Source organism: Lagenorhynchus albirostris, chromosome 12 (assembly GCF_949774975.1).
Source record: "Lagenorhynchus albirostris chromosome 12, mLagAlb1.1, whole genome shotgun sequence".
NCBI classification, from domain to species: Eukaryota; Metazoa; Chordata; class Mammalia; order Artiodactyla; family Delphinidae; genus Lagenorhynchus; species Lagenorhynchus albirostris.
Genome location: NC_083106.1, coordinates 53,273,357 through 53,289,371, shown reverse-complemented (window position 1 = coordinate 53,289,371; position 16,015 = coordinate 53,273,357). Strand labels below are relative to the sequence as shown.

The 16,015-nt window shown below is 32.2% G+C and overlaps 1 protein-coding gene across 2 annotated transcripts in view; it reads left to right on the top strand.

Moving 5' to 3' along the window:
* Positions 1 to 16,015, top strand: part of LIN28B (lin-28 homolog B) — a 127,995-nt gene that overhangs the window by 17,855 nt on the left and 94,125 nt on the right. The window lies entirely within an intron of this gene.

Below are 16,015 nucleotides of genomic sequence, written 5' to 3'. Positions count from 1 at the left end.
GCTGTTATAAGAAATCTGTAGGTCCCCTTATTTTAGACAGCTCTAATCACAGTAGCTTCCCCAATTATTTTATATCTGTCTGTCCGGTAGTCTTTTGTAGATTCAAATTAAAATAATTTGATTTCACAGTAAAATAGAGTAGAACATTGTTGGCCTAGTATGGATTTGAAGAAATGCAAGAGAGGATTGTTGGTAATCAAACATTTTAGAAATGTGCTCCGTGTAGGGCATAGGTCCAAGGATACTGTCTCTTTAAGAGACTGAACTCAAAAAAACATGTGGCCAGAGGCGGCTCTAGTTTGTATGTTTAAAATGTGCTAGTGGGCTACTTGGGGTAAATTTCCACTGTTGCTTATATTGTGTTGTAATTTTTTAAGATGCTTCAATACCAAATAGAATGTCATTGCTTCTTATTTAAGAAATTTTACCCAGAAACAAGGAAATTAATACCTCTCCCCCTTTCACTCCTCTGTTGTGCTTAATCTCTTAATAGTAAGGGAAAAAAAAAAAGGTATTTACAGTTTGCAAGCTTGATTATTTCATCGAAAGAAGTTAGAGAAATACAAATTATCTGTAATGAATTCTTAGGAGTAAAGGGATTTAGGACTAAAGAGGTTTATTTTAGCTTGACATCTAAGTTAAAAATAATCGAATGAATGCATATCAGTCCTACAGGTTGACTGACATAGATACATGCAGGAAATAAATATTTAGTATATTTGCATAAAAATTTTCTGTTTTGATAGTATGTTGCATGTTCTTAGTAATAATTTACAACCTCCTTTCCCCCCTAAGGAATATCATCTTCAAATTAAGTATATAAACAATAGAAACATATGAAACCATTCTGTTTTGATCTGTTGTCCTGTGTGCTTGGTAGCTTCCTGACCTTGCTGTGTGGTGTGTGTTTTCCTTTCCTAAAGGCCTGGCTATCATTATTGGCTGTTTACATGTGGAAGGATCAGCATAATCTGTGAATTGAAACAGGGTTTAAATACATAAATAGAACTCCACAGACAGGCTACTGGATTTTATGCCTCCTACTTTATATGGCAAAATGAAGCCACATTTTCTGCTTTTCTCCTCCCTAGACTGAATGACTGAAATCATTGACAAATCCATTTTCTCTCAGGCCTCTGCTTTCCCTGCTTTGAACCTTCTTTAGGTTGTTAAAATGTTCTTTACAATCTCATAAATTTGTTTTATAGATGAATGAAAAAAAATAGCCCTTTTCTTCTTTGTCTGATCACGCCTTGTTATAATTTGGTTTTCTATGTTTACCTTTTAATGTATTCAAATAGTAGACATTTTATTAACTGATATTAATGTTTAGAACAATGAGACATCCAATTTTAAGCTATTTAATGGTTGTATGTTGATAAACATTCCCATATCCACTGAATTAAGAAATGCTATATTGCTGCAAAAGTTTTTTTATATACATAGTGAATAGTTTCTAGAGTACAAACATTGATTATTCATATTAGACTTACTTTAAATTTTCTGTTACACATCATGTATTTACTAATAGAACAGTATTAAAACGATGTGTGTGATAAAAAATTCTCTCAAAAAATATGTATTTGTATTTTTCATAAGAATATATCTGGATACATTTTTAGGAAGAAGTATGTAAAAAGTCAGTAAAACTCACGTATTAGCATTTTTGTGATGTAAAAAAATAGGGCAGTAATAATCTTTAAATTTAAAATTAGAAAGTGACATTTTAGGGCAGTTTTTGATGGTTAAAGTATTTGCTGTTTGAAATATATCTCAGTTTTTTCCTAGGGAAGACTATTTAGAATCAGTTGCTTTGTTGTTGTTGTTGCTGGGTTTTTTGTTTTGTTTTTCTTTGTTTTTTTTTTTTTTGCTTCTTAACTTTGATGCCTAGGTAAAGGGATTTCTGTCTTATATTGAAGCTTATATAAATTGCATATAAATCATATGAATAACTGTTTTGAAGAAGGCAGGATCCCACTGATTTTAGCAAAGCAGCTACAAGTAACAATTTGATGGTCATAAATAATGTGTGCAGCATCACTTACACAATCAGGTTGCAATTCAGGACCATTTTATAGAAGTTTTTAAGACATTTTAAAAATTATTTTTTTAGCTGCCATTTTTACCGTATGAGCATTTTTGAAAGCATACTAGATTTTATGTATAATTATAAATTAGATTTTTCCCCATTATGTGTGTATACTATTTTGTTATGAAAGAATAGGCATCATAGATAATTAGGAATTTTATATGTTCAACTAGAGCGACATCTAATTATTATTTTAAACATATGAAGTAGTGGCGGGTTTTTTTGACTGTTTAGAAGTACATGTGTCATTGGATTTTTAAAAAAATATTCTAAAACATGTTTTTAATAGTATATGTTTGGGGAAGTAAAAAAAGAAATGATTTTAGTTTCTTTAAAATAATATTTAAAAATTCATGCCAAGGCACCCAGATATTTTTTTCTCCTTACAAATATTGATTGCAAAGAACTGCACATCAAAAACAATCCGTTGCTATGAAATGAAGAGAATATATGAGTGTGTTCTTAAAATAGAGCTATACATTTATGGTTACGTAATTCTATTTACAATTTGTTGGCAAAAATACAATCAAACTTTCTTTTAGTTTCTGTAATGCCACCAACTTCTCAAAAACATGCCCAAGACTTTAGGTGCTGTCCTCTCTCTTTCTTCAGACTTGTTGATAAATGTAGTGAGACTCTGCCATTTGAGGATGGTATGTGACCATTGGTTTAAAATGACTGTCTTCATTGAATTTTCTAATGTTAACTGGTGATTTAAATGATTGTATTTTTATGGGTTTGTAATGAATAGATGTATTCGGATACGTTAATACTGAAACCCTGATAGCATTCAGTATTTTTAGAAACTTAACAAAAATGTATAGATATTATAGTTGTGAATTTTGTCACAGTCCACTGTTTTTGAGGTGTTCCTTAAAATTTTCAGTATTTAAAATATTTGGTGATGATTTAGTTTGTAAGTAGGATAAATTTGTAGGAATTTCTTACTTAAGCATCCAGTGCAAAACACTGAGTAGTAAGAGTGTAGATGATTAATTCAGATTTTAAGTCTAGGTTCTTAACTCAGTTGATTTCACCAATTAGAATACAATTATTTTGTAAGTGCTAATAATTAATACCCCTATCAGTTTATTGTTACTAAGTTTTTAAAAATTTGCCTCCACCGTTAGATTGTGGGGTAACATGTCTAAATTACCTGGAAAGGTCTCTGGCAACTTTCTGAAATATAATCTTTTAATAGTACTTATATATGTGATGATACTTTAAATGAATCACATGGTAATTAAATACTAGATCATTTATGGAGAAGGTCAATATTACTCAATAACTACCTGTTGATGTTATGTAAGTTTTTCTTTACATAGATTTTGACATTATTTTTAAAGTCATTATCTCAACCAATAAGATAAAAGTGATCATTTGAACTTTACTTTGTCCAGAGGAGGGTTGGAATCCATTCTCCTTATTACTCTCTCTACAGCTCATTTGCATAATAATATTTTCTTCTTGGGTTATATATTTGGGATTGTTTGCCATCAAATAGGATACAAAGAATTTTTAAAAAATAAATTTTTTAATTTTTATTTTTGGCCGCGTTGGGTCTTCGTTGCTGCACCTGGGCTTTATCTAGTTGCCGCGAAAGGGGGCTACTCTTCGTTGTGGTGCACAGGCTTCTCATTGCGGTGGCTTCTCTTGTTGCGGAGCACGGGCTCTAGGCACGCGGGCTTCCTTAGTTGTTGCATGTGGGCTCAGTAGTTGTGGCTCGTGGGCGCTAGAGCGCAGACTCAGTAGTTGTGGAGCACGGGCTTAGTTGCTCCGCGGCATGTGGGATCTCCCCAGACCAGGGCTTGAACCTGTGTCCTCTGCATTGGCATGCGGATTCTTAACCACCAGGGAAGTTCCACAAAGAATTTTTAACATAAATGTGTTTCATTTGTTTCACAGTTTATGTAAGAATTCTTTTTCAAAGAGAAAGAGTAATTTCAAAATGATTGCAATTTAGCTATTATTACTCAGTTGGCTTAAATATTTAATTTGGTTTTTAAGTCTTCAATTACCTTTCAGGTATTGATGTTTTCTTCTTTTGCTCTTTATTTCTGATCTATGGTTTGATCTTTATGAGAATACAAATGCCTATATTACAAAGATTTTATATATTTTATGTTCCTTTTATTACTTTGCTCAGAAAACATTTCAGAAGAGTAATGGAAATAGAAGAAATAAGAGATAAGTTTAAAGCATTTTTATTAATAGTATAGGATATGAAAACATTTGGAGATGACTGATATTTAAATACATGAAAATTGAAGTGTTATACACCGTTCAATTGATGTAGCATGGAGTTCATGTCTCAGTTTTTAACATTAATTAGCTACACAATTATGAAAACTGATTTACTCCAATATGCTCATGTTTAAGGGCTTTTCATAATATTTAACTACCAATTTATTAGCCATATTACTTTTGTCATACTTTAGAGTGAAAACATTTTTCACACTCAGAATAGATATGGTTATTTTTTTTCTTGGGGCTGTTGAAAATGTCAATATCAAAAAAAAAACCCAACATATTTAGATAGAGAAATCTTGGAAGTTTAAAAATGTGATAATAAACAGTTATACCTCATTTGTTAGTGAGTTCTGCATTTTAATATTTTGAAAATGGTTCCTAAAGCTACCAAATTTTCAAGATGAATTGCCCACATGACCAGTTTGGAAGAATCCCAAATGAAATGCTTTGAAGCTATTTAATCATAAAATCACATCTAAAGGCATTTAAATAAAAACTGTATAAGACTTTAATTGTCTTAAAAGATATTGGATACATTCCTTCTGGTTTTCAAATACTGATCCATTTTCAGGAACTTTTCTGAATACTTCTAAAAAGATATCCTTGTTCAGTTCAAACATGAAATGTGAATTGGGTACATAATTAAGACATCGTCTTCACTCCTCATTTTAAAGAGTATTGATGTAACTCAAATATTTTCCTCTTATTTTTGATTCTCCTTTTTTAAAAAGACCATTCACAGCAAATGAAGGTGTTAAATTCAAGAACTGTTTTTTAAACAAATATGTGACAAGCCACTTATGCGTATTTAGCATAATATCTTTAACCTGTCTTTAACTCATCTCAGAGTTCTTGGGTTTCATAAGAAGTTAAAAACTTGTTTTGTTACCTGGACTCAACATGGAAGTCCTTCGAGGTAAATTTTGTTGCTTTTGGACAGCAAGGAACCCTAATAAGGGTTTGGTTGAATTCATCATCCTGTTCAGAAATTACCTAACTATTGCAGATAGTTTAGTATACCTTAACTGAAAAGTTTTATTGGTATTGGGATTAAAAGTTACTAGTTAAAAATATGGTGTACTGTATTTTTATTTCTAAACCAAGTATAACCTAAACAAGTAAAGTAAGGATATTTCTGATTCAACTGGAAATTTATTACTTTAAATATGATATTTTGTAGACTTGATTTGGAACTAAATATTGAGATATTCCTCACTGAATTTCTCACTGGAACTTCAGCTTGTTCAATATGTAGTTACTGAGGTTATGGCATTGTAACATATACAGCCCATAAGGAACTTAAATGATTTATATTCTTATCTAAAATAATGTGGTAACATTTTCTAATATCAAAAAAATTGATAACAGTAATATATCAAAAAATACATTGTAGGTCAGTGGGGTACATTGAGAAATGATCTTTTAAAAGAGTATTCTATTAATTGAGTAATAAAAATGTTTGTTATGTTGCATTTTGATACATCAGGATTAATTTTATCTTCTGTCTAGCAACAAATTAGAAGATTATCTGATGATTGCCCCCCTTCCCATATCTAAATATCTGACAGTTTAGAAATGCTGTCTCAAATAAGATTTATAGATAATTGATAGCTTTAGTCTTATGTTTCTTTCTGTAATCAGCTGCAAATTGGAATAATACCTCACTTTTCAGGTGTTGTGAAGAGTAGAGATACCATTATATAAACTGCCTAGCAGGTATGTGTTGAATAAATAAACTAAAATGTAAACTAGTCTTTTTGCCACAACAAAATCAGGGATAAGTTATTATCAGTGGTATGTATTTGTGGTTGAAAATGAAATTGGTATCTTTTATGTGCTCTCTTTAAAATTAGGCAAAATGTATTGCACAATATTAATAGCTTAATTTTAATTACAGTGAACTATAAGGCTTTTTATTATAATTTTATGGTATAGAGTATTGTTTACTATTGTTTAACACATCAGGATATAAACTGAGACTTGGACATAATTTTGTGATGCAAATGTTTTTGTTTTAATAGTTTGTTTCATCGTGAGATTTTTACCTATGTATTCAGGTATACGTATTCAGTTTGTATTCTTCAGTATAGGCTAAGGGAAAAATATGAAATATTGTCTTAAATAGACCTGCTGTGATAATTTAATACCTATTGCTCTATTAATAATTACTTAATACTTGTGAGATATGATACAGTGGTATAGAATCTGGTCAAATAGATCAGTGTTCAAATCCCAGTTTATTATATGTCTCTAGGGGAAGTAAGTTACCTTGTCAGTGTTTCAGCATCTTACAAGGGAAGGGACAAAAAAGTATCCACTTTGTATAGGGTTATTATGAGAATTAAATGTTATTAGACATGTAAAGCATTTAACGCAGAGCTTGGCAGATAGTAAGGACTCAGCGATGTTTGTACATAATTATTATTACAAAGGAGATATCATGTGGTAGAGTGAGAGAGAAAATATCAGAAATGAAGGTTTGGGTTTGGCTGTGCCACTTGGGTGGGTTTCTTACTTATGGCTAGTTGCTTCCAAGGAGCTTCAGTATTCTCATGCGTAAAATGTGGCAATAATATCTTGCCGTCCCTATTTTTGAGGAGTGGGGTAAGGGTCAACTGAGGTATCATACATGAAAATAATTTAAGAATTCTAATGATCCAGGTTTAGTTTTAATCTTCATTTCAAGCACTATATTTTTATTAATAGCTTCCCCATTATAAACCTTTGTCAGGTTTTTTAAAAGATAGTAAGCTCATGTCATTTATTTTTTTTGCCTTGTCAACTTAATTGAGGTATAATTTATATAGAATAAAGTTCACCAAATTTAAGTATACAGTGAGATGAGTTTTCACAAATTGTGTAACTACCACCACAGTCATCATACAGAACATTTCATCAGCGCAAAAAAGTTCCCTTGTGCCCATTTGTAGTCACCCTTGAAGAAGAGAGGCACAGTTGTCCTATATGATATTGATATGTCATATTAACTGGTTAACTGACCTGTTTCTTTTAACTTTGTCTATTTAGATATAAGCTACAACCCATTATCCTTTATGAAATACAATCCACTTATTTTCATGTTTTTGTTTCTCTTTAGTTATTTCTGCTCGACAATGACCTTTTCACCAGTAGTTTCTGTGCTTGTGAAAGTGAGATTAATTAGCATACATTTCACTAATCTTCAAACTTAATTTCATTTACCCTTATGGTACTTTTTCATACAACATAAACTCACTGCTTACCTAAAGGGCATAATTAGGCTTATTGATATTCTTATTTCTTGTCAGAAATTTAATGAATTTCTGTCTCAACTGAGTTTTTGTGTAAACATTCTTAGAGGTTTAAATCGGCAAGAAGGCTTATTGCTGTATAAAAGTATTAACTTTTAAGAAAGTGGTAACTCTAGAAAAACTTCTATTCAACTATTTTTTATTTATTCAACTATTTTTTATCTATTTATCTATTTATCTATTCAACTATTTTTTTAGTTGATCACATACTAAGTGTAAAGCATTGTTTGATGATAGATTTGAGAGTTCTGCTCTCCAGATTGCTATATATTCTTCCTGTTTACTTCCTTTTGGCAAACTTTTTAATAAGATTTTTCCAATTCTCATTCTTTTCATACAAGGTATGAAGCAAAGGCTCATTTTCCCCATGTACTACTCACTCTCTTTTTACAAAGTTTAATTATGCTCCTCTCTCTACCCATAATTTGGGGATAATTATGATGAAAAAATAAATGTTAGTTTTTAAACTTTTGAACTAAATACAATGATTTCTCATCAGTCTTATATAGTTTCAGATTTCATGCATAGAAACTAAACTGTCTTTACCATTGCTGAGAATCATATTTTATTGTGCTATTAGTAGTATGCTTATTTTTTACCAGCTGCTCTAACTTTTTGTTATAAAACACTTTTTAAAATCAAACCTCACTGAAATTTATTATTTTTGTTCCTTGAAGTTAGCTTCTATTTCAAAATCTTGTAAGTTTAATTTACTAATAACTCGAAATTTTTCTTTTCAGTTTTATTCTATGTTATATACTCTATGTAAATTTCAAATTAATTTTAATTTGGCCATGATTTGTTCATGACCATTTGTTAAGCTTTGTAAGCAATTCCCTAGGTCTTTACAGTTAGTAGCTACAAAGTTCCTAGATGCAGTAGTTCCTAAATTCTTTTATCTTAACGTGTTTTCATTCAAATGAATTATCTTTATCCTTAATTCAGTTTGTAACAGAAGTCTGACAACACAGGTTATATCTATCACTTTAAATACTTAATAGATCATTGATGTGTTGTAAAGCTTGGAATGAATGAATTCTATCAACTTTTTTCCCAGCCAGAATTTTAATAATACATCATTTTGCTTACAATATGGAAACACTGGTGCTTGGAAACTAATTCCACTTTTCAGCAACTCCTTTAAATAGATTAAATGATACGAGAGACACGCACCTAACACAGTTCAATGTAAGCCATACATTTAAAAGGATAAATGAATGATTTTTTTTCAGTTTTAACAAAAAACAAAAAACTTCTCTTTTCAGGATTGGTTAAACTATGAGTCAGAAATTTAATTACAGTCTTGACCTCATTTTTTTTTTTAGCTCTCTAATTAAAATTTTTAGTTGAATACTAAATCTAAGGACAGTTGGATTTGCATGTTTGCCCCTTTCACTGTTTCCTCCCCCTTGCCATTGAAGAATTTTGAATGGGGAGGAATTTGCGCCCTTTGGCTCAGGTTGCAGACCCACTTGATCAAGCCAGAGAAGCCGGGGTCAGAACTATTCATTGCTTATCTTTTCCTTGGGCCACTTGTAAATCCTGCCTTTCTGCTCTGCAAAAAATCTCTTTATATTAGACTTATAATAAAGCCTGGAGAATAAAAATGGGCATAATAGTTGATGCTTGATTGTGACTTCACATGGGTTAATTTCACTATTTTTGAAGTTTTTCATGCCACTGCAGGTTATTTGATGTATGTAATTTTGTTTAAATAATGTATTTCATTAGATATTAGAAAAGCATCCTGTTGGTAGTGAAAGTTTGGTGAGATGATATTCTGTCTCAGGTTGAGACTTAACACCTTTGAAATGTAGTGATTACTTTTAAGTAAACTGAATTTATTAATTTGAATTCAATCTATAAAAGCCCCAAAGTATTTTGTTTTGATGTGCTTAATTTCTAGCATTTATGCTGACACTTAAAATTTTCCTGAATCAACTATAGCACAAGTTTATGAACTGTATCAATAATGGTGTAAAGACTTTAAATATAGACCCAGGTTTAAACAAACACAAAACACTTTGTTCTTATCTCAGCATCCCTTAAAAGTATACAGCTCTGGTTCAGGACCTCAGGACCACCCATCACCCTGGACATTGGATACTCCTATTTATTCAAGAAGCTTGTGAAGTATCTGTGTGCCAGTGGGGGGATGGTGTGTGTATCTGTGTAGGGAATCACAGTTAGGTGATTTTACCCCAACAAAAACAGCACCGTTGTTTATAAGCTGAATTATGTCCCTGTAGAATTTTCTAGTTGTAAAACCTAATCTACATTAAATATTTGTTATTTTATGCAAGCGCTGGTTGCGGTTTTCACATTTTTGATGCTTCCATAAGGTTAAAGTGGGCGTCCATTAAGATTAACCTCAATCCATTACAGCCTTTTGGCTTGCAGGCCCCACCCGTTGGCCTTGGATTGCTAATACCAAGCTTTTGTTTCTTCCTGTAGAAAGGAAAGGAAAGAAAACTGTTCTTTCTTTTTCATTGTGTAAGTCATGTGACTTCCTTTTTAGTTAGTTACAGATAGGGTTGAAGTGAATCTCAAAATGCATAACATAGTAAATGTTATGTTTATATGAAATATTTATTGAAATGTGCCTCTTATTTAATTCATGTGTTTTATGCATTAAAATATTTGTTTTGAACAACTATACCTTATATTACATCCATGCAGTTTTTTAGGAAGCCAAAAAAAGGTTACCAAATAGATTTTTAAAATAAAACTGATCTTATCTATATCATGGTAGTTTCTTAGTGTATACGTTTTTCTCTCAGTTATCTTGTAGTATCATTTGAGGTTTTTTAACTGTAGCTTATTTCTCAGAACTCACAGTGTAAAGAAAGTAGCAGTGGTGTTTGGGATGATTTTAGTCAGGAAAATTTGCTGATAGGAAAAAAATGTGTTACAGAACTGCATGTACATATAAGAAGGAACTAACTGGATGTATTTCTTTTTGCTCCTCTTCTCTCTCACCTCTCTATAATAGTAAGTGGTGTAGCTAGCTGTTAGGAGAAAATGCTATCCAGCTCCTAGAATATTTACGTTGATGCTTAGTCCCAATTTGGGGATTTAGTCATGATGTTATAATTTACTATTAAATATTTAATCTTTAAAATTATTTAAATTTGTTCTTAAGCTGTTTTCCCAAACATTTAAATTCTGTTTTAGTAACAGTAGAGCTGTCCCCAAATAATAAATAAAATATTTTGAAATACAGCACTTCTAAAAGAAGTATCCTATCAACGATTTTTAAAATACAATGTTCTTTGACACATGATATTTCCCTGCAAGTCAGTACTTTTAAAAGACTTCTAAGGAGAAATCCTACTGTGTTTTAAAATCCTGTATGCATTTTTATTTAAAATGTTGTGTTTCAGTAAAATAAATTCTTACATAAAAAGCATTGTTTCTTACATTTTCAATAGTCTTATACATCTTGAAAGTCAATGATATTTAATCCAATGATTTTGCTGTTATCCAAGATAACTTGGTTAGTTCAGATTTTTTAATATGAAAAATCTGTTGAGATATACAGAAAAGCTACTTAAGTTTAATAACACTGGGTTATCAGTTTTTCAATAACCAGGATCTGGTTTGAAGTCTGCAGTGTGCTTGTCATGTTTTCATTGACATTAAAGTGTATAGTAAGTGATTTATTTTGCATGGGCTTTACAACTGAGTATTTGAACTTCAGTATATTTCATTAATTAACTTTCAAATATTTATTGATATTTTATTTAATGTTTAAATTGCCACTAAAATTTTGCTTTGAGGAAAGGTTTAGGATACTAAATCTTTCAAATATGTGATACTTCTTCATTTAACATTTGGATAGCAAGGTATTCATAAAACACTAGCAATCTATTATTAAGTATTTGAATTAGTACCAACATTTTTTGTTGAAATAATCCATTTAGTATCTTAGTGTCACTCTGAGTTTAAAATAAAAAGATTAAGAAACAAAGTCTAATTTTAAAAAATTACTACCAGATTTTTTGTGTACCGCATGCTTTTTTTTTCCTAACAAAATATGATATTAGAAAGTGAAAAGTTGGGTGCTTTTCCCTTTATAACTATTTTTCTCCTGCAAAGTTTTCTTTAACTTGTGTGAAGAGTAGTTAAGTGAATTTACATGGCTTTAAGTGTCTTCATGTTTAGTCAGAAGTACAAAGTTCATTTGTGGGGAGTAATACCACTTGGGATATTGCTACTTGTTTTCATGAGGGTTACTGTAAATAAATGATAGTGAATGATTTGATTTCTAAATTTTCTTTCCCCTAAAATAAACTTTATAAAAAATGGGAAATAATTTTTCAAATTGTTGAAATATCTGAAGGACCAAGTAAATATGGACATTTGTTTCAGTACATGCTCTTTAGTTTAGGGTTGGGTATTTTTTTAAAGATATTCTAATATAAAAAATCTTAATAAGTAATGTTTGGGAAGTTGTTAGTTATTGACCACTTTTCCTTACTCTCTGCCTTTACTTTTAAAAGTATCTGGTCACTGTTAAATCATTAATATTCCTAAAGGTAATCCAGAATTTCCTATGAGATTCAGTGTTCAACATGTATTCAATTATTCGAATTTACAAAATTCAAATGATTTTTGGAAAATCTTGTAAGACATGGGACAATGTTTTCAGAGTACGATTTTATGGAATAGAATTCATTATTTTGATACATATGTATATGTTCCCATTTTTAGCTGTAAATTGAAAAAATAAATTACCCCAATTATTAAAGCATTATATTGTCCCCAAATGATTCCTGCCCTAACATCATTTGATCTGCCATCGGGAATTATTACGGCCTTAAGTGGTCTCTCTCTTTAGTGTCCGCCTCCCCCTTTTCCCCTCCCCCACTCCCCTTCGGGAAGGAAGCCTGGGGCCCTAGCTCTAGAGATACCAGAAAAAAGCAGTCACTCAGCAGAAAGTGTCTGTCTTTAGCAGAAGTATCATCCCTTGGAGAAGAGTGTAGTTGAGAAGAGGTTAATAACAGAGTTTATCAAACTTTAATTTCGAATGCATTTTTGGTACAGCTGGATATTGTGGTGTTAAGAAAAAAGAAGTCTACTTTGTCTGTTTTAGGCATTAACAAAGTCAAATTCAGTCCTTCACCACTTTTCTCTCTTTACTTAGCTTTGGCTAAATCTTTTATACTGTTTCTAAAGGCTGTTGCCAGTAATTTTCCTAACTTTGAAGAGGAGTGTGAGTTCTGAAAAAAAAAGCCATGGATGGTTAGGTAATTTTAACATTTCTAAACACTTACTGATTATTTGAAATATTTTCCTAAATTTCCAAAGAAAGTTTATATGAAATGTTTTACTCAATATCATTTGTCATCTAAAGATAATGTTTGTGTGTCTAGCATATTTTTGCCTAGAAGGCTTTTTAAACCACAAACTAACTCATAAAATAGGCTAACAATGAAAATAAATTGATACTGATAGATCTAGAAATGTTTTAATTATTTACTTCCTTAGATTGTTCATAAATTCCTTCTTTTGTTTGTTTCAGGATGAGTAAGGAAATGCAGATTCAGTGTGGTAAACACTATAAACTGTAGTGTAAGATTGCTGAAGGGCCCAAGTTTCTTTGTGCTGTAGATATTTGCGCTAGCATTTCTTCATCTTAAAGGGCAATCCCTTTACTTAGCTCCACATGTGTTGGTTTAAGTTTCTCATACTTACTGACCCTAGTTTGAAAAACTTAAGCAGAATGGTCATGGAATCTCACAATTAGCTTAAAGAGGATTTTAGAAGTTATAGTTTATGTCTGAAAGATAATAAAAATGAATATTGTGTAATACTTACGTTTTATGGAATAAACCAAAGATATTTTGAGTTTTTTGAATGTTATTTATTAAAAGGACAAACACAAAAATATGACATAATTGCAGACATATTTAAAGTAATATAAAAATGATAAGTATAAGCAATCTTTTGATAGAATACTTGAAAAAGAAAGTTAGAATGTAATCATATATTCCTTTCTATTAGTCTACCCCCTTTCCAGATCAACAAACGTTTATATTTGTTTTGTTTTAGCCTCTTGCTAATGCTAAATTCCCACTACTACCATTCCCGGGGGATAGACCCCAGTTTGCCGTCATTGATCCTAACTCCGGATCATCCAAAGACACTGGTATGCCTCCCCTGTAACAAGGCTTCTGTTCTGCCAACACAAGAGAACCCTTCAGCCATAGCCAATCAATACTGTAGCAATGATAGTGATCAGGACATCAATAACAGAATGATGATAATAGTATCATGTAAGTTTTATAGAGTGTTTGCATGTGCCAAGTGCTGTGCTAAGCATTTTACATCCATTAAATTTTCACAGCTCTGAAAGATAGTTACTATTGTTGTCTCATTTTTAAGATGAAAGAAATGATCTTAGAATGGTGAATTGCCTAATTTCACACAGTTGAGCCAGCAGTATGACTCCAGAGCAGTGCTCTTGAATCTCTGGGTTCCAGCCACATTTTTAGCTGTTTTAATTTTATATTAATATGCGTAACTTATGCTAAGTGATTGAGATTCAATTATGAGCCAAAAGCAGACAGGGATTCTGATTCTGACTTCACGGAGTTTAAAGAACAGTAGGGGAGACAGACAATCAGATCACATAAATGAAAGTAAAATAAAAACCATGATGAGTGCCATGAAGAAAAGGTACATGGTGCTGTAAGTATATAACTGTGAGGGTTCTGACCTAGTTTCAGGATCAGGAAGGCTTCTTTGGGGCAGTAAATTTGTGATGGGTGTTGAAAAATGAGTAGTCAAAGAACAAGGAAAAGAATATTCCAGCAGAGAAAGGGGGAATGTACAGAGGCAGGAGGGAAAATGAACATTAGCTTTACAATGTGTTAGGATTACAAAGATCAGTAATGTCCAGTCCCTGTCTTTAAGAAGCTTGCAGTTAGAGTGTGTGTGTGTGTGTGTGTGTTGTGTGTGTTGTGTATGTGACCAGCAGTTAGCACAGAGTGATAAGTGCTAGCATAAGAGCAGTAAGGCAGGAATTGCCCATGTTTTTAGTAGTGAGGAAGGCTTTATAAAAGAAGAGACCATTTGAGATTGGCCTTGGAAATACCTGGGAACTTGGCAGCCCGAGAGGGCATTTCATGTTATACTTGTGCAGAGATGAGGAGAGGTGAAAGAGCCTCTAAAGGCCAGTGTGTAGGTAGGGTGCCAGGTGCTTGCTGGGGGGAAGCTGCAGGTAAGGGGCATGGCAGACCAGTGCTGGAAGAAGACACTCAAGCCAGGGCTGGGCCAGCTTGAGATCAGGCAGGTTTATCCTTGGTCCTCACCCTAAACATTGCTATTTATGAATTTCTTTAAAGTATTCCCTCTCCCCAAAGCTTCATTGGCTATTTGTTTTCAAATAGAATTTAGACGTTTTAGCCAAGCATCCTACCTCTTCATGACCTGATTGAATCTACTTTTCTGTCTTTCCTCTCATACTTATTTAAGTTGTTTGCTTTGTCAAGTCACAATGTACCCTACACTTCTTTGCCTCTTCCCCTTTGCATAGATAATACTGTCTTTCCCTTAATTTCCTTCCTACAGTCACTTTTGGAAATCACTGCCATCTTTCAGAATCCAGCCCCAAATTTAGATCCTTCTTTCCCTGAGGCCTTTCCTTATCCTTCTAGCTAGAATTGCTTGCTTACTTCTTATAAACTCCAAAACTCTGTTTGTCATAGATTGTCTTCTTTTACATTTTTTGTTGTCTTGTGTCTCTGACTAAATTGTAAACTCTTGAATTGTCTTACCAAATTTTGTATTTCATGCAGTATATGGGAGCATGCTTTTCATAATTCATACTCAAAACCATTTCTTGAACATTCAAAAAAGTATAATATATTAGGAACATTTTCTCCTATCTTCCATTGCATAAAAAGATATGAATGTTATCCAAGAAAGTGTGTGTAAACTCTTCTTTAAGAAAACCTAGTGTTCAACTTATATTCAGTTCCCTTTGAATATCACTTTCACATGTTCATTATGCATCAAGTTACGCATTCTGCTTTTGTGGGCCCAGGATGCTTTGGGGCTTCTGTCCCCTCCCTTTTTTCTTAGCAGAAAAGATGGTGGCTTCTGTGCTATATTTATTACCACAGTTTGCTAAGTCTAAAATGTCTGCAGTTTATTGGAGGGGAAGGACCTTTGTGTCTAATTCTCTATTTAAGTCCAGAAGGCTTGAACTTTATTTTCTTTCCTTGGGTAGAACTTCCACCAGTGACAATTCCTTTCATATATACTGATTTTCAGTCTGGAGGACGTGCCTCTCTCACCCATCCCCATCTCAAACTTTTCATCAAATTGGTTTACTTGGATATGAAAAGTTAGTGTCATTTCTGACTCATGAGTCTTCTTT